This window comes from Ovis canadensis, chromosome 15 (assembly GCF_042477335.2).
Source record: "Ovis canadensis isolate MfBH-ARS-UI-01 breed Bighorn chromosome 15, ARS-UI_OviCan_v2, whole genome shotgun sequence".
Lineage (NCBI taxonomy): Eukaryota > Metazoa > Chordata > Mammalia > Artiodactyla > Bovidae > Ovis > Ovis canadensis.
Genome location: NC_091259.1, coordinates 36,150,639 through 36,170,140, shown reverse-complemented (window position 1 = coordinate 36,170,140; position 19,502 = coordinate 36,150,639). Strand labels below are relative to the sequence as shown.

Genomic DNA, 19,502 nt, shown 5'->3' with positions numbered 1-19,502 from the left:
AATTGAGGGATAGGGCTGGGGGGGTGGGCCAGGCTCCTGCTGAATCCAGGTTTGCCTTCCAGGCTTGGCCCTGAAAAATATACCTCCGCTCCCCAGTGTCTACATCCATTAAACAAAAATCCCCTCTTGGCACTTGACAAATGTGGTTTGAGATTGGACCCAACTCATGCAGGGGCTGAGACAGAGCTGAGATGGCCCTCCAGAGAGCAATGGCTTTCAGGACCCCTGAGCTTTCTGTCACTGGGGGCTCCTGGTAGAAGACCTGAAGGGCCTAGGGTATGGATTAGACTTTTCTACCAGTTTTGCATCAAACAGACCTAGTTTTAAATCCTGTGTTTACTGTTAGCGAGCTGTGTGAGTTTGGGCAAATTCTTAACCTCTCTGAGCCTCACTTTCCTCATCTATAAAATGAAGATGGTAATATGCCCCTCATAGGTTTCTTGTAAGTACTGAATTGTAATACCTGGAAGTCTAAGCCTATAATAAAATAGAAACTATTTATTATTATTTTTTGTTAGTATGATCATTATCATTATTATATGCTGCTGCCCCAGAATTCAAACCCTGAAGTAGCCAGCTGTCTTCTGCCTCTACATTGAACGTACCGCTGTTCTAAACCAGGGTACACTCAGATCCCTTTGATACACAAGCCCCAGCAGGAGTGGATCCCCACTGCAAACAGACCCCAGTATGAGGATAGCAAGAAGGCAGCTGGGACTTCAGGCCTGGAGCTGGGTCCAGGGGTGGCAGGAAAGCTCACGTCACGGCTCAGCCCTGGGCTGTGCACTTAGGGTTTGGAGGGAGGGAGTGCTGGCAGCTGTCGCAACATCTGGACACCTGGCACTGGGGCTGGGAGGCACGCGTGGGAGGAGGGTTTTCTCTTTCAGGGAGCTTGTTGCTTCTAATTCTATATTTTACATCCTGGGGTTGAAATGGGAAGAAACACTCTTCCAGGCGGCCCCCCAGAGTACCCTAAGAAAAGCATTGCCACTCCTTCCTGACGCTTCTTCTTTCTCCCCTGGGCTCAGGACCCCCCCGACCCAAGCTTCAGATGAACATTTGTGGACGGCGATGGTGGGGGGCACGCACACTTGGACAAGAACAGGACTGACCTAGCTGAGTTCCTGATGGCTCTCTAAGGTGCCCCGCAACTTAGCATTCTGCAGGACTCAGAGCTCGTTGCTCAAGGACACAGCAGCTTCCTCGAGCAGTGACAGCTCGGCAGTAAATCTTGCCCATTTAAATAATGCCTCTGTTCCTGTTCCACTTGCCAGGGTACCTGCCATCCCCTGATCCCTGCTGATGCTCCGCAGAGGTAGGCATTAGTCTCTCCTGTCTCATGGATGGGCCAGTGGGGCTCAGAGAAGTCAAGGGCTTTCCCAGGGTCACAGAGCAAACTGGTGGAGTATCCAGAATGTCAGCCTATGCCTCCTGGTTCCAGTTGGATGTTCTAATTTTTTTTTATACCAGCTTTATTGAGATATGATACACATACTTCACAATTCACCCATTGAAAATATGTGATTCAATGAGTGAATTCAATACGTGGCTTTTAGTATGTTCACAGATATGTACAGCTGTGACTACAATTTGCAAACATTTTCATCACCTTGAAAAGAAAGCCATGCCACTTTAGACAGCACCCCAACTGCCCCCCAATATCCCCAAGCCCTAAGCAGCAAGCAATCTATTTTCTATCTCTATGGGTGTGCCTGTTTTGGAAATTTCATGTAAATGGAATCCTGTAATATGTGGCCTTTTGTGACTGGCTTCTTTCACTTAGTATAATGCTTTCAAGATTCATCCACATAGTAATATGTGTCAATACTTCATTCCTTTTTATTGCCGAATAATATTCCCTTACGTGGATATACTACATATTATTTATTCATCAGTTAATGGACATTTGGGCTGTTTCCATCTTTTTGGCTGTTATGAATAATGTAGCTATAAACATTCCTGTATAGGTTTTTGTGTAGACATATGTTTTCGTTTCTTTTGGGTATCTACCCAGGATCGGAATTGCTAGATCAATGGCAACTTGATGTTTAGCCATTTGAGGAACTGCCAGACTGTTTCCCAAAGTGGCTGGCATTTACATCCCACCAGCAGTATATGAAGATTGCAATTTCTCCACATCTGCAATTTCTCTAAATCTTGCCAATATCAATGTTCTCTTAAATCTTTATCTGGCTTACAAGCAAGCCAGGGAATCTTTGGGGAGGTGAGGATGAAATGAGACAAGGCCGATTTAGGCCAAGTGATAGATGAGTGAGCTGGGGGAGAGGGAGTAGGAATCTCTTCTAGAGAGCTCTGTGTCCAGCCTTCCAGAAGGCATTCTCTTATCAGGCTTGACCAGGGATCGGTGATGGTCTCCATGGAGATCAACTCAGATCTCCAGAATATTGGATTCACTTAGTGGCTGGGGAGAAATCACAAGAAAGGTGACTGTAGTTTCCTGTATAGCTGATGACTTCAGGATTGTAGATTTTGTGTGCGAACTGGCCACTTGTCCCCAGAGAGGCCTGGCAGGGGACCTGAGTGAATGGGGAAAACTCTGCTTCTAGTTCTGGTAATTCAAAACTTTCCAGCAAGGCCAGGGAGCTGGCTAATTGTCCCAAGCAGTGGCGGAGGTGGGGTGCCATGGGGAAGCAACAGCTCCACCTGTATGCATTTCTTCTCCCATCGCCATTTAGATGCCAGGGTCATACGTTATTACCCCAGAGTTAAGCAAAGCTAGACACCGAACTCTAAAGAACCAGGGTGTAGGCTAGTGTTGGAGAGAGAAAAAGAAAACTCATACTGAATCAAAAAAATGGAGCAAGAAGGCGAAGCATCATGGTAGAAAAATGGCCCCAAGCTTCCTGTGGCTGTGAAAAGATGTCCTGAATCCGTTCACGCCTTCAGTGGGGCTGGGGAAATGGGAACAGGCGAACACCCTGCTTCCTGCCACCTCCCCAGCACACGGGTTATAAACGTGACAGTATTTTATGACTGTCCTAGTCCTTCATCTGCTAATCCAGATGCTTCTGGAGGGAAAAGCAAGGGTCTCATGGTATTCTGAAGCTGAGCATGTAGGTTCAGACTTGCGTGGGTCCCCATCTCTCCACCACCCCGTCTAGCCACCCTGGGTGAGACCAGAGCCATGGCTGATGAGAGTGTGAGCATCTCTCCTATAAACGGGAGCTCAGTGGAGCTAGAGGAGCCCCAGGGGCCTCCTTGCCCACACCCTCAGTCACCAATGGGGAGGGAGGAGCTGGGAGGGGATGGCAGCGGTGGGGCAGCAACTCTGGAGGAGCGGGCATGTGTTCTTGCTCCATCTCCTGGCCCTTTTCTAAGGGGATCAGCACGGCTGCCTTCCATGGCCCAGGAGTGACCTCATGGCAGTCTCTAGTTACATTTCCACAGCCCAGGTGACCTCTGATAACTGAGAGGAAGACCTCAATAGGCAGCACACCTGAGACTAATCCCACCGATGCTGTCTCCCCGAAAACACCCTACTGAGTATCTGTTTCGAAGTCGGGGGCTTCCCTGCTGGAGTCCACCTTGGTCCAAGGGTTCACATTCAGCCTTATAATATGAGAGCTCTGGTGAGGAAGGAGATTCAAGGAGGCACCAGAGCCAGAAGCCCAGGTCTTGCTGGTTTAGAGGAACTACTCTGAAGACAGACAGGGGTAAGCCTGGGCTGCCCTGGGCGATAAGAGGTGGTGATAACCACGCTGGGACATGGTGTAGACGCTGGCGTCCCTGATGACTCTCTGGGCCACGTGAGGGAATGAGAACATCAGCCTTGAAGGGATGCTGTGACTCTAAGACCAGATCATGTCAAGAAAGTACTTTGAAACTCTGAGGGACAACATTTTAAGGGTCCAATTCTTCTTACTTTGCTCAAGTGCAACGCAGGGTTCAGACGGCTGAGCAAAGAATCCATGAGCTTTGGAGCTGGGCAAACGGGGGCCGCAGGACAGACATGCTGCTGCTGCAGTCTCTGCCAGGGTCACAGCGTCTGTTTCTCTTCCTGGTCCCCTCCCCGGGCTGAGACCAGAGCCGTGGGACACTAGGCCGGCAGCTGTGGACAGTGGCAGCTGGGACAGGCTGTGATAGCAAAGCACTTTGGACTGAGGCTTTGATCTGAATGTGGCCTTCATCCACACCCTGAAATTCTGGGACATGACCCACTAGGCTGTTTCTATTTGCCCACAGTCATGGGGTTGACCTCCAGGGTCCCTCACCCACCCACTGGACACATTCCTGCTCGTGCCCTGGAGGCCCCTGGGGACTCCTCACTGCCTGGACTTTCTTGGGGCCGGTCTGGGCTGATGTAGAGAAGCCACTGTGAGCCCACATTGCAGGTTCCCTTGGGGTTCCAGCCCCTGACCATAGCCGCAGTGGGAAGCTGGGCAATTAGCTGCCTCACCTGAGCAGCCCTCTGCCAGTCCCCCTAATCCTGATAATCCTAGCAGGCCATCCACCTGGAACCCCAAGCCTCATCCCCACCCCCCCCACAACCCCCTCCCCACATATACCACATACACACACACACTTTACACACACTTTACACAGGGTGATTCACACCGGCTCTGAGGACAGCCTCTGATGCCCGTTTCAGCGCCATGGCCTTCCTTTAGGTGTGTGTTCCGGCTCTAAGAGGCCCAGCAGCCCCTCTGCATGAGATTCCATATGATCCTTTCTGGCTTTCTACCTAATTATCCTAAAGAAACTGGAGGGGAGGGTTTATAAAGAGTTATAGTCGCCTCTCTTCAGGGCATTACTCATTTGTTCAACTAACATATATTGAGCATCTGAATTCCACAACGAGGCCTTGGGAGCCTGCAGTAAAGACACGGGTCCTATACTCTTGCATGTGAAATCTGCAAGAGCTATCTGTACTAAACCAATCCACATTTACAGCTTCTCTAGTTCAGGGACTCCCCAGACTGGCTGTGACTCAGAATCACCTGGGAAGTGTTCTCAGATTCCTGGGTCCCACCCTACAGATCCAGACTCTGAAGGCCCAGGGTGGGGCCTGGAAATCTGGGCTTTCTGGAATTTTCCAGATGATGCCAGAGAGAGCTATCTCCAAGGACCCCTGATGTCATCTATTCCCTGATTTCTCAAATCAGGAAACTGAGACACACAGAGGATTTATTACCTTGCCTGGTTAGAGGCACAAACCTCTCATCAGCACCATTTCCAGGATGTCCTGCCAGCCAAAGGAAGGACAGGATGAGCCAAGCAAGTGACTCTGGCAAGAGACCATCTAAAACAGGGGTCCCCACCTCCCCCCAGAGCCACAAACCAGTACCGGTCCATGGCCTGTTAGGAACCAGGCTGCACAGCGGGAGGTAAGCAGTGGCAGGCAAGACTGAAACCATCCCCCCATCCGCAGACAAACTGTCTTCCATGAAACTGGTCCCTGGTGCCAAAAAGGTTGGGGACCACTGATCTAAAAGGTTTCCCAACGGACAGCGCTTGGAAGGGCTGTATTTCAGAGAGAGGAAGGAGGAAGGACTTTGGAGGCTCAGGGGACATGGAGGGGACAAAAGTCTCAAGGTGAGAATTCCCTGGGACTTTGGGGCAGGGTGAGAGTGTAAGAACTAGGAGATAGGTCCAGAAAAGTAGATTGGGGCAAACTTGGGACCAGGGAACTCATCCATTATTCAGGAGGCATTGGGAAGGTGTTTTTTAGCCAGTGGTATGTTTGAAACAATTATGCTCACAACACTGTGAGTGCTTAGTTCAAGGGGAGCCAGTTGTGAGCAGGGAGATCAGTAAGGAGGGAACCCAAGTCTGACCTCTGGGTGGGGGGTGGGGGCTGCAGTGGGCCGGGGAGCCAGGCCCAGAGACCGAAGGTGACGCTGGGTCAAAGATGTGATGGTGTGAACCTTTTGTGTCTGGAAATGTGACAGGTGGAGCTGGGGGGCCTGTCTGGGGCGAGAGATGGACTTTAAGGGAAAGACTTCTCCTTTGGGTGTTCAGCTGAGTTGATATAAGTAAAGCATGATCACAGTTCCCGGCCTGAGAAAATGCTGAAGAATTTGCTGCTGTTCCTTGTTCTGCTGCCAGCTCAAGTCTGAGCCTGAGGACTCTCACGTTCCCCACCGTGGTTGGTTCGCTCTCCCTGGCAGCTCACCTTCCTGGGAACCACCAGACCTTTGACTTTGCAGAGGTTTTACCCCATCTCTGGAGGAGGCTGCCTGGAGCCGGGGCCACCCGGGATTGTCGAGCCTGGAAGGAGCCAGAGAGCAGGGGCGAGACCTTTTTATTGAGCAGCTCCTGGGAGTGAGTCTGCCCCAGGCCTGTGTTGTGTGCCATTTCTCTCTCTCACTCCACGCAACCCCCAGCCAGGGGTCACCACTGTCCCCATCCTGCAGAGAAGTGAGTCACACCTGGGTCACGCTGTGACCAGAGATAAGGACACACACCCAGTGTCTGCTGACTCCAGAGCCCGCCTCCCTCACTCCCCTCATTGTCCCCCATGTCCTTTGCCCCCCCATCATCCTTTCTTCTCTTCCTTGCTCACATTTGATTTCTTCTGACACGCAAGGAATTGAGCTCAGCTTCTGAGTGACAGGAGGCCAGCTGAGGTGAGCCACAGGGAGGTCTGTTCCACTCTGGGCACTGTCCTCTTCAGGAAGGGCTCTGGGGCTTGGGCCGTGGCTGCCAACTCAGCCTTGAGCCTGCCCCTCAGGGGAGCCCAGGAGCACCCCCTCACACCCTGCCCCATCCTTCCCCTCGGTTTCCAGTGTGGAACTAATTTACCCCAAGGACACACAGCTGGGCAGAAAAACCAGCCCTCCAGTTTTCCAGGTCACTGCAGCTCCTGCTGCAGAGGGCGAGGGTATGAAGCTGGGCACAGATGGTGCTGGCGGGAGAGGGGTGCAGAGGGCTGGGGATGGGGTGAGGGCTGGGCAGCACCCCCGTGCAGGGCTGGGTGGCGTGGCCTTCTGGGATGCTTCTGGGCCCCGGCAACTGTCAGGGCACCTCTCTGAGCTTGTGTGTGGACCGCTGGACTGGAAGCCCCAACAGGCAGGCTGCTAGGGCACAGGGCCACCCGTGCTGCCGTGAGGGAGGGGAGGGTGTCCAAGGAGAAGGCAGGTCAAGAAAGGATCTTGGGTACAAGCCCCCCCTTACTCCCTCTTTCTCTCTGGGACTCCCTCAGCTGCTCCTGCTCATCCTCCTCCACCTTCTCTGCTCTGCTTTGCTCTCTCAGGACCCTGCCTTGTCTTTGCTTTCTATGGGGTTGGCCACAAAGTTCATTCAGGTTTTTCCCGTAACATCATCATCTTATAGAAAAACCTGAGTGAACTTTGTGGCCAACCCAGTACCAGCCAGAGGGCTCTCCTCTCCCCATCTCCCCCCCACTTTCTTCAATTGTCCTCCCTATCCCCCTTCTCTCCCCATTCCCTTTCTTTCTCCCCTTCTCTCTGTTTTTGTCTAAGCATCTGCCTCTTTCTTAGTCTTGGGTGCCATGCTCACACCCTAATGACATGAAAACCTGGGGAGGCACCGGTTTGCTTGCTCCCGTCTTCCTCATGTCCCTCTGCCTCTTGGCTCATACCTCGGTCTGGGGAGTGGACCCCTTCTCGACACTGCCCACCTGCCTTGTTAGCCTCGGTCCATTCGGGAGTTTGCTGAGTGCCTACTGGCCCTTTCCTGGGAAAGCCGAGAGAGGCCAAAGGGACAGGAAGCACCTCAGTGCCCCGTCATTCCCGTCTCGGTGGCTTTGCTGATACCTCTTGGGCTCTCCCTCAGGGAACTTCATCCCTAGCTCCAGCAGCAGAGCAGGCTAGGGACAAGGCATCAGATGTGGTGTAAAATGTATTCGGAAAGGATGCTGAGCATTGTAAGACCATCTGTGACGTTAGTGAGCTTTGTGACCTTGGGCAAGTCACATTGCCTCTCTGGATTTCATTTTGTTTCCTAGCATGAGAGGCTTGGACAAAATAACTTCTAGGGACCTGTCTAGCCACAAAATGCTAAGCTGTGGATGCTTTGCTGAGGTAAAATGCTTCTCTCATATCTGAAATTCAACCATTTGTGATTCATTCCTTTGGCTATGGGACGTTTTTCTTCTCCAGGAGAAACCTTTGAATGCAAGTATTCTTGGGCCAGTTAATACCACTGGGGTACTGGCAAATGGTGAACAACCAGCTCTCAGGGAGAGGAGAAGCCCCAGTGTGTAGTGTTTCCAGCTTGGTTTTCACAAGTTAGATACCCTTATGGTGGCCAGTTGCAAGCTACCAATATGATATCACTGAATGAGGAGTTGGGAAGAGAGGCACAAAATAGACTCTCTGAGCCAGTATGAACATCCCCAGCACCTGCAGTTAATGATGTGTGGGCACCTTGACAGGTGCACAGATTAGATGCTAAATAAGGCCTGTAAGGTAAGAAGCAGCTGGCAGTAGCCAGGAGCACAGGCCCCCCAGGTGGGGCTAGTGGTGAAATTAGAGCCCGCCTGCCAATGCAGGAGATGTAAGAGACACAGGTTTGATCCCTGGGTTGGGAAGATCCCCGGAGGAGGGCACAGCAACCTGCTCTAGTGTTCTTGCCTGGAGAATCCCATGGACAGGGGAGCCTGCAGGTTATGGCCCATAGGGTCGCACAGAGTGGGATGAGGCTGAAGCGACTTCGCATGCATGCACACAGCCAGGAGCACAGCCTGTGAGAGGGGGTGCAGAGGCATGTAATGCAGGGCAGTAAGGGAAGAGGAGGGAGTCTGGGCAGGACAGGGAACCTGGCGGAGCTCCCCCAAGATTGGACTTTCTACCCCATCTCCCTTTCTTTCAAACTCCTCATTGGTCATCAGTCATGCTGATGGGTGGGGGTCCACCTTGAAAGTTCAAAAGAAAGCATTTCTCTCGGGTTCCACCTCTCCAGAGTCTGGGGAATCTGTTACAACTTCCCTCCCTTTCAGTCATGCCGGACCACGGCCTCAGAGACTGTCTTTCCAACAACAATAGCAAAAAAAATCAGGACCCTGGTCTCACAGGGAGCTTTCCCCACCCCTCATTTTGACTTTTTAAATGAAGTCTTCCAGGGTCTAAAAATTAAATCCTGGTTATGTACTTAATGAAATGCCTTTATTAAAAAGAATACAATTATTTTACATTTGAATAGAGCTATAAAAATTCAGCTAACCATATAGCAGCTAATACCATATTTGAAAATAGAAATCGCTCAAGTTATTAGGATTTGTTAATACTGGGTAGTGGGCGCACAGATATGGGTTATATAATTCTTGATGCTCTTCTGTACATTAGAGATAGTTCATAAGCAAAAAGAAATTACTCAAGAAGCTTGACTCTCCTAATCTCAGTCCCAATCCTCCCAGGAATTCCTCTTCCCACCCCCTTTAAATCACATGGTGGGGAGGAGGAGATTAGCCTCAGCTGTCCTTGTCCTCCAATAAAGGGGCACAGAAGGGACCCTGGGTCCCAGTAGGTGGAAGGGTGGGTCCTCTTGGGTGGGTAGGTGGGGGACCCCAAGCAAACCCCTCCTGCCTCTGTCACTCATTGTCCCCAGTCATCAAGTCGGGGACAGAGTTTCGAGGGCATCTGGGTCCTTTGAGGTCCTTTGGGGCTGTGGCCACTCTCCTAAACTCCTTCCTTGGGCCAGATGAGCCCTGCAGACTGCTGTGAAAAGTGCTTCCATGCTCCAAGGTGAACCACCAAGTGGCAGGATCTCTCAAACCGTGTCCCTGTCTGTCTAAGCCAGGACAGCCCGCACGGGGGCATGATGGTCCCCACACCTCGCACTCCCAGCTCCCATCTGTGACACCAAAGTGGCTGCTTGGGGTTTGGGACAGGGAGGCAGTGTATTTGCTCTTCACTGTGCCATTTGAGGTGGGGTCCAGTACGTAGGAGGTGGGTGACCTGCTGGGTGGGCTCCATCCTTGACCGGCCAGCCCTAGCTGAGTTTCCTTAACCCCCTCCCCCCAACCATAATCCCCAGTGTCAAGCGCATTAGACTTTGCGGTGCCCCTTTAGCTCTGCCTGTTACGGAGAAACATATGTAGGGTGATCCCCGACCCAGAGGTTGTGATGCCGGCTGCACGGCTGAGAGCGCTCCCAGCCTCCCCCTCGGCTTCCCTGTGACAGCTACAAATAGGCTCTTGAACGGATTTAATAAACCCGGGGAAGGAGTCGTGGCCGTCTTGCCTCTGCTGGGGAAGGTGATGGATGTCTTCAGTGGGGAGAGGAAAGAAAACTTTCTAAATGGGCTCAATTTAAGGAAGGAAAGCGGTGTGGAGGGAGTTTTTTGGGTGTGAGCCACGTACGCGTGAATGTGCAGTGAAGGATAAGCATCTTTGGAGCCCTGGCTGGAGCTAGAAACTCCTGGGAGCCATAGTCTACGCTTATCTGTGCTCACCTCCGTGCCCAGGATAAGTGAGCAGCACCTGGGGAACCAGGCAGGCCCTGGAAAACTCTTCTCCACACAGGACTTTAAAGTGCGGGTCAGGGGATTCAGCCGTTAAGAATCCATCTGCCAGTGCAGGGGACACAGGTTTGATCCACTTGCATGGGGCAACCAGGCCCATGAGCCGCAACTCCGGGAGTCCTCGAGCTGCAACAAGAGAAGGCACCACAGTGAGAAGCCCACCCGCCGCAATTAGAGTAGCCCCCACTCGCCGCAACCAGAGAAAGCCCTCACACGGCAACAAAGACCTAGGGCAGGCAAAAATAAATTATTTAATTAAAAAAAAAATAAAGGATGATGCCTGGTACTTTGGGATTCTAAAATCACCTCCTTTTTTCCCAAGAGGAGGCTTTGCATCTTGTACGGGAAACTTGCAAGATGTGGGGAGATGTGACTGCCAAATATATTTCTCTTAGAAAAGAAGAAGCATGCAAGGCGAGGGGTCAGAAGGACTGTGTGACCTGAGCCTAGGATATGACCATGGGCCCCCAACTGGGTCTGTCTTTGCAGACTTCTTTGAAGAGCTGTGACCCAGAGGAAAGGAAAATTCTTTGGGTAGGAACTGGGAGAACCAGGCAGGTATCCAATCAGCCTCTCTGTTGTTCAGTTGGTAAGTCATGTCCAACTCTTTGTGATCCCATGGATGGCAGCATGCCAGGCTTTCCTGTCCTCCCCATCTCCTGGAGTATGCTCAAGTTTATGTCCACTGGGTCAGTGATGCTATCCAACCATCTCATTCTCTGTCGTCCCCTACTCCTCCTCCCCTCAACCTTTCCCAGCATCAAGGTCTTTTCCAATGAGCTGGTTCTTCACATCAGGTGACCAAAGTATTAGAGCTTCAGCCTCAGCATCCGTCCTTCCAGTGAATATACAGGGTTGATTTCTTTAGGATTGACTGGTTTGATCTCCTTGCAAGGGACTCTCAAGAGTCTTCTCCAGCACCATGGTTCAAAAGCTCTACCCCAACATTAGTATCATAGCTCACCTGTCCACACCGCCCATCTACACAGGTTTGTACATAGCATTTCACTCTGTCCTCTGCCCACCTTCTGCCTGTAGACTAGCCTTGCTACTTTTCAAACCATTTTCCTCACCTGTGGAATGCAAAATACAGTTGTCCATATTACGCCACAGGACAAGGGGAGGATCACAGGAACCGAGGTCTTCGGGGTCTCTGAGCCTACTGCAGGGTGATGATTGTTGGTGTTGGCAGGTGTATGGATGGCCACCCAAGCATTTGTTTCTATGGAGTGGGGACGCCATCAGACAGTGAGCATCTGAGTCAGTCCAGAGGCTTAGGCTGGGCCGCCCAACTAACTATAAACTAGGCAGGTGATTCAGCAACTGTTTTTGGATGAGTGAAAGGCTACAGAGAAGAATCCTCACCCTCTGGACAATTAAAAGGGAAACTTGCAGAAGTCTTTAAGGGATCAGCCTTGAATTTTCCTCCCCATACTAGCCTCAAAGAGTAGGAACATGGACCAAGCTAAAGACGGGAATATTTATTGGGGATGATGGGATGTACTCCCCCACCACAGACACGCACAAACTCACAATCACATACACAAGATCAGATACTTGGTCTTCTTCAATTATCCATCATCATCTGACATCCATGAAATAAGCTCAACCCTTTCAGAAACCGTATTTTCAGCTTGTCCCACCTCTAGGGGCTAAATGACCCCTAAGTTTACAAGCTTCCGTATGAAGTCACCCTTTCTCTCTCAATCTTAAACTAGCCCCCATAGAATCTTCAAAGGGAGCTATGTGGAAACAAGCAGATATAAAGAGCACACAGGGTGGGTACATTTGGACTCAGAAGTAGGCAACAAGCCCACCAGAAGTGACATCTGAAATCCCTGCAGGTTGAGGGTTAAGGGTTGAGTGGAGTTTAGCACGGGTAAATCAGAGGAGTTTTGTGTTTCTGGAGAGCAAGGCCAGGAGAGCCGTCCTGCCTTGTCCTCCCATTGCTCCTCAAGGGCACCCTGGAGGAGGCTACACTTCCTAAGCTGCCAGAACACAGAGTGGCTCTGGCAGCCAGGGCCGGGAAGAGCGTTGTAGACAGAGAGCTGGAGGTGGAAGGAGGAAGACGGAATCCGAGAACAGGAGGGGCATTGCCACCGGCAGGATGGGTATTTCGTGGCCCCTCCACTCTGATGGCCTCATCCTAGCAGCAGCAAGACCTGGGATCATGATGACCCCTTGGCCCACAAAGGAAGCAGGACCCGCAGAACCAGTTCTGGACCACCACAGCCGTGGCCCCCAGGTACTCCTTCCCATCCGCAGGCTCACAGCCCTCCTTGTCTCAGGGTCACTCCTTTCCAAACCACCACCCGGTGCCGTGGTGCTCCTGCTCTCCCAGCAGCGACCATGTGACCTTGTGAACCTGGGGTCCCACCAGACACCTTGGCCTGGGGGCCAGATTGTTCTCGAGTTTGTCCCCCAGACTGTACCCAGGGACTGTGGCCAGTGGGGGCAAGGCACCAATTTGTATAAAAATGCAGATTCTCGCAGACAGTTCCAGAGCTCAGGGAAGACCAAAGGAGAAAGAGAGCTCAGAGCTGGACAGATGGAGATAGTTATACTGTTCACCCACTGGGGACTGGGCGGATTAAAGAGAGGATGCACTTTCAGAGCTTAGCACAGGGGCTAGCTTGTAAAGTGCCTAGTGAATGGAAGCCAGTAGCTTGGAGCCCTGGAGGAGTCACCTGGCTTCAGTCATCTGACAACTGAGGTGGGATTTCTGTACTTAACAGAGCTCAGCTACTTCTTGTGTGTTTTCTGCTACTGGGGGCTGTCAAAGGTGGGCTTTCTACTAAGGGAAGGAAGCTCGATCTCTGGGGAGCGTGGAAAAGGAGAAATGCAAAATGGAAAATGATTTAGTGAGCACTTTGCGTGTGCCGGGCTTCCCAAGTGGTTCAGTCGTAAAGAATCTGCCTGCCAATGCAGGAGATACTGGAGACGCAGGTTTGGTCCCTGCGTGGGGAAGATCCCCTGGAGGAGGAAAGGGCAACTCACTCCAGTATTCTTGCCTGGAAAATCCCAGGGACAGAGGAGCCTGGTGGGCTACCGTCCGTTGCATCTCAGAGAGTCGATCACAAGCACACAAGCATCACGCATATGCCAGGACAAAGTCCTCAATGCTTTTAGCATCATCACCTTTTTGCATGTATTATTTTGCCTCTTTGGGGTATTGTAATTATGAAAAATTTTTTCAAATATACACAGAAGGATAGAGGTTAGCCAATGAATGCCCTTATGCTCATCTACCTAGTTTTAACAGTTACTGGAATTTTACCATCTATGTTCATTTCCACCTCTCACTCAGCCCTTGCCATCAAGAAACAGCCCCTGAGCTGCTTCTGGTTTGTAAGCCCCACTCTCAACCCCACTGGATCATAAGCTCCTAAAAGGCAGCAACCATGGACTTGGGATCCTGTCGTATCTGAGTCTTAGGTCGGTTCCTGGTCAGCTCCCTGACCAGGGATCGAACTCAGAGGCCCCTGCATTGGGAGCACAGAGTCTTAGCCACTGGATCACCAGGGAAGTCCCCATTCCCCCAGCTTTAAACACGTTGCTCTTTATCCTTATCACCTCCCTGTTAAGTCAGGATGCGTGCTCCCAGTGACCCATAAGTCAGAAAGGTTACATAGTGTGCCAGGTCCCCACCCACCAGGAATCAGCCGAGCCCTGCCAGTGTGTGCCTTGCCCACGTGCTCTCCTGATGCCAGGCTGGGGGTGGGATGGCCTGGGAAATAAGGGCAGAATCTGGTTGACGTCCCCCCCTGACACGTGCTTGTGCTGGTCCTGGTTCACTCTGGCAGGCACTGTGAGCCTTACCTGATAGCTGTTTATAAAGCCCAGAATCTGCTTAGTGAACAGCACTATGGTGTCCAGAGCATCCTAAGACTCAGATACGACAGGATCCTGAGTCCACGGTTTCTGCCTTTTAGGAGCTTATGATCCAGTGGGGTTGAGAGTGGGGTTTACAAACCAGAAACAGCTCAAGGGTGATTGCAAGGGCTAGGTGAGAGGTGGAAATGAACACAGTGGGAGGTGCAGGGGAGGGACTGGGGGAGTGGGGAAAGCTGCTGGGGAGAAAGAGGCAGGCTGGGGAGAGAGGCAGGCTGGTGTGGCAGGAGAGCACAGGCTGGGTGGCCAAAGACATGAGCTGGAATCCGAGTTCTTCTACTTACCAGCTACGAAACACCAGGCTCTCAAGCCTCAGTTTACCTGATTGGTAAAATGGACGCAATTATGCCTCTTCAGGGCACATGAAGGGCTGAGCTGTGAATTATAAGCGTCATTGCTTGTTTCCTTCTCCTGTGTTCCAGTGGGGGTGGGGGTCGCACACCCTGGAATGAGGCAGTGGGCTGATGGCAGTGCAAGGTCACATCCTTGGCCTTGGTTCCCTCTGCTTCCTGGGGCAGGAATCAGCAATCAGTGATGCTGCTGCCATTGCCTCCAGCCTCAGTCTCTGCTCTCTCTTCCGAGTCCATGTCTCTCTTCTGAGTCAGGACCCTCCCATCTGGGAGCTGGAGGAGGTTCTGGGCTGTCACTCTGGAGCTGATGCTGACCCGACCCCCCTCCTTTCCTCCCTAGACAATTAAAAAGCCTCCACATAGGTCCCCACTGGCCGGGTCACATGGGAAAGCTGCCGCAGTCACAGACAGCTGTGTGCAGAGGCAGAGAGGGTGTCTGCTTGGGGGGCTGAGTGTACGCGTGCGTGAGACACCAGGGAGGTCATTATAGGCTTGTCTTGGATGCAGACAACTAACTGTAAGAGGCATTCTCGCACTAATGTGCTCGCAGAGGATGCTGAAATTAGACTTGAAAGATAAAGAGCTGAGACTAGGATTGCCCCCTCCCCAGCAGCCCTGCAGCCTTCGGAGTGATCAGCCTCCATTGTTAGGGTTGGGAAAGAAGGTGGCGCTTAGCCATCTATGTCACAAGTGATCTCGATTCAGGACCCTTGGGTCAACCAGCTCCCAGTCCTGGCATCCGATCAGACCAGAATTGCTTGGCAGGATGGCAGGAGGGACTGAGATGCGGCCTCGCCCCGACTGGAAACACACAATCTCATCTTGCCAGTTGGAGTGGTTCTAACCTGATTAGCTACAGAACGCAGTGTGTGTATTTCCCTCTCTCTATTATAAAAAATAAAGTAGGGGTGGAATAAATAAGCTTTTGATAAAAGTATGGCTATGTGCCTGGGTTTCATATTCTTTTCGTTGAAGCCAGAACACATCTGTGTTCATGGACACACTCGTGCGCGCGCACACACACACACAGCGGGAAACAGATCTCATCTCAGTTCTCTTATGCGACACGTCTCAGTGAGTTGCAGCTCCAGGCCTGCACTGTGCAGGGGGAAATGGAGGGTGGAGAAGAAACGGAGACAGACACAGAGGAGGAGGCAGGGGCTGGCCTGCTCGCAGAGGCCAGGAAGGGGCACAGGCAGGCATGGGGGCAAGGTCTGTGTAAGAGGAAATGAATGTTGGTGTGGGGGATGAGACGTGATCAGATTCAAGGGGCATTTTGAAGGCAGAATGAGGAAGGTTTTCCAGTGGGTGAGATGGGCCGGGGATTAATGCTCAAGTTTTTTGGAAAGTGTATGAACAGACCAGAACCCAGAGGCTGGCTTTGAGCCCTGACCATGGCATTTGCCCTGAAGGATTCGGAGGGAATCATTCAAATAAACTTAAGCCTGTGTGTAAAGTAAGAGCCTCCGCCTTGCATTGCCTTTGGGCGGGAAAGCCCTATCTTATGTGTGACCCTAGTGAGATCGCGTGGTCTACGTGTGCAACGGTCGTTTCCGTTGCCACTTTTCCCTCCCCGTTTTTCTCTAGCTGTATCTCATTTTCTCCCATTTCTCTCATGTATCTGTTTTTGAGCATCTGCTGTATACAGTGACATGGGTCTGTACGCACGCTCAAGGTCTGGATGCTCTAAGACTTGGACCCTGCTCTTAGGGAGCACACAGTCTCAGAGGAGCTTTCCAGACCCTCACACAGACATTATGGATGCTCTGAGAGAAACTCTGGAACTGCAGAGACCCAGAAACCTGGGTATAACTGCGGCAGGCCTCCACGCCTGACAGGGAAGGCTTCTCCGGGGAAGTGACTTCCAAATCCAGAGTTGATGGATGAGCAGGAGTTAACCAGGCAAAGCGGTAGGGATACAGGGGTAGAAAGTGGGTTCCCAGTCAGGGAGTGTCATGTGCAAAGGCCAGGATGCAAGAGGAAGTATGACCCGCCCGCTATAATGGTTAATTGAAGAGACTCCTGTTTTCATGAAATAGGATATGTTTTATCAGGAACTCCTGGAAGTGGTTCCTCTATCTTGTCTACTAATAAAATAAGAATAGGTAATAGTAATGGTAATAGATAACAGCTCCGATTTGTTTTTTAATATTTTAAAAAAGTTATTATTTGGCTGCACTGGGTCTTAGCTGCGGCATGCATGATCTTTTTCAGTTGTACCGTGAAGACTCCTAGTTGTGACATATGGGGGCAAGGATCTAGTTCCCTGAGCAGGGATTGAACCCAGGCCCCCTGAGTTGAAAGCTCAGAGTCCTAGCCGCTGGACCACCAGGGAAGTCCCAGCTCTGATCCACTTACTAACTACGACTTAGGCACTGTACTAATTTCTTTTCATGAAGTGAAAGTCGCTTAGTTGTGTCTGACTCTTTGCGACCCCATGGACTATACAGTCCATGGAATTCTCCAGGCCAGAATACTGGAGTGGGTTGCCTTTCCCTTCTCCAGGGGATCTTTCCAACTCAGGGATCCAACCCAGGTCTCCCACATTGCAGGCGGATTTTTAACCAGCTGAGCCACAATTTCTTTTCATATGTAAGTTCTAATCCTTTCAGCAGCCCTACAGAGAGGATATAAAATTCACATTTAAAGTTAGGAAATTAGAGCTCAGGAAAAATCAAGGAATCACCTAGAGTCACACATATAAGAAGTGCGGACAGTGGGTTTTAAACCCACAACTACCCCATTCTAACACCAGTGTCTTGCCAGCAGTGCTTTGAGTAGGAAGTTTTGGGGGTATCAACATGTTTTGGGGAGACATGGCTCCTACCGGGTGGTGCTACTGGTAAAGAATGTGCCTGCCCTTGCAAGAAGCCTAAGAGATTTGGGTTCGATCCTTGGGTTGGGAAGGTCCCCTGGACGAGGGAACGGCAACCCACTCCAGTATTCTTGCCTGGACAATCCCATGGACAGAGGAGCCTGGTGAGCTACAGTCTGTAGGGTCTCAAAGAGTTGGACACGACTGAAGTGACTTAGCATGCACACACATGGCTTCCTACCGTGTCCCTTAGAGAGAGAGGAAAGCGTGCTACGCCCATCCTGGCCCTCCCCAGATGGACGGCCGGAGCCTGCTGGAAGCCGTTTCCTTGGCTGGGAGGGGAGGGGCAGGTGTAGAGACAATTTCTGAGGAAAATAAGTCTGGTTAGTGTGTTCCTACATGCTGAGTTACTGGGTCTCAGGTGCTGGTTTTTGCTAATCCCAATACATTGGGAATTGTTTAATAGGATTTTTCCTTTTAATTAAAATATGATAATGAAACCTACTGCTTCACTCTTAAAAAGGAATACTTGAAAATACTCACCTATTCCCCAGATGTCTGGCCAGGAGAAACACGGGTGTAATTTTATTCACTGTAGCCGTAATGCCAGCAAAGGGCTCGGCTTTTCCTTGGACACGCTGCCCCCCATCAGTATCACAGGAACCAGTTCTGATTCCTCCCCCACCTGCCAGGACAAGGCCCCTGGCTTCGGGGAGCAGGGCACTGGCTATGATTTGGGTGTGCACAGAAGAGAAATTACAAAAGCCCCTGCATCGGAATACAGTTTGGTTGGCTACTCTTTGGAAGGGGTAGGGATGAAAGAAAGGAAGGGTGGGGAGCCCAGAGAAGGGGGTCAACCCTGGAACAAGTTGTTTGAATCAGGGGTCCCCAACCCCCAGGATCTAATGCCTGATGATCTAAGGTACAGCTGATGTGATAGTCATAGAAATAAATACACAATAAATGTGATGCCCTTGAATCAACCCAAAACCATTCCCCTCATCCCGGTCCCTGGAAAAACTGTCTTCTATGAAATCAGTCCCTGGTCCCAAAAGGGTTGGGGACCACTGGTTTAAATGATCTGAGCCTCCACTACTTGCTCTGCTCCCCGAAGCAGGTTTCCATGATTTTAACCCAGTTTCGGCTAAAGTGACCTTTCCGAGTCAACATCACGACTTTGCTGTATCATCACCTCCTCTCTTGCGTGTCGTAAAGGATGGATTCTTCTTTTTCCCATTTCTTCTCTTAGATTCTCTGCTCTTCTCTCCCACCTCCATCCATCTCCTTCGTGCCTTCTCTCTTCCTTCCCTTCTTCTTCTGGGCCCCTCTGTCCTCCCTTTTCCTCTTTCCCTTTCCTTCTCCCCTCTCCCAGACACAGCCATTCCAAAGCTCATCCTTGTTCCTTCCCCTGAGCCTCCAGGGCATTCTGGCAAAGGGAAATTCACAAGTGAGTCACAGGAATTTTTTTAAAAAGCGGTTGGGAAGTTCTGCATTTAAACCCATAAAACCCAACCACCGGCACCACTTCCCTCGTATACCCGTGATTCGGGTGCTGTGGAAAACAACCCACAGCTTGCTGCATTCCTGACCAGCCAGGGATGAAATGGTAAGGCCGAATTTGCCCGGAAAGCATGGGCAGACGGAGCTGGGCTGGCTCTCCCCCTCCCCCAGCCCTCTCTCCGCCCTCCCCCTCCCCCTTCCTGTGCACCAAACCGAATGTGATTGTTTGCTGCCGCAGAACATCAAAGAGCAGAAGAATTGCTTAAGAAGAAAATATCAGGGTTATGCATTCGAGAGCAGCCTGAGCTTCCAGTAACCTTAGGGACCGCACATCCATCTTTAATCAGCCCCCATAAGGGTGATTTGCTCACTGTTGAACAGCCTGACGGGGGCTCGGTGGGTGGCAGGCATGGCCTTGCCAGCCAAGGGAGGAGAGGGTTTATGGCTTGGCCACATTGCTGCCTGTACCTGGTTACAGCCCAGACGAAATCCGACTTCAAGGC

General features: G+C 51.3%; 1 protein-coding gene and 1 non-coding gene across 2 annotated transcripts in view; one reads left to right on the top strand and one right to left on the bottom strand.

Annotated features, from left to right (window-relative positions):
• The window catches only part of DSCAML1 (DS cell adhesion molecule like 1), a 361,994-nt gene that overhangs the window by 151,572 nt on the left and 190,920 nt on the right, over nucleotides 1-19,502 (top strand). The window lies entirely within an intron of this gene.
• On the bottom strand, nucleotides 16,947-17,019 carry TRNAE-UUC (transfer RNA glutamic acid (anticodon UUC)). The gene has a single exon. It is a non-coding gene; the product is annotated as a tRNA-Glu (tRNA).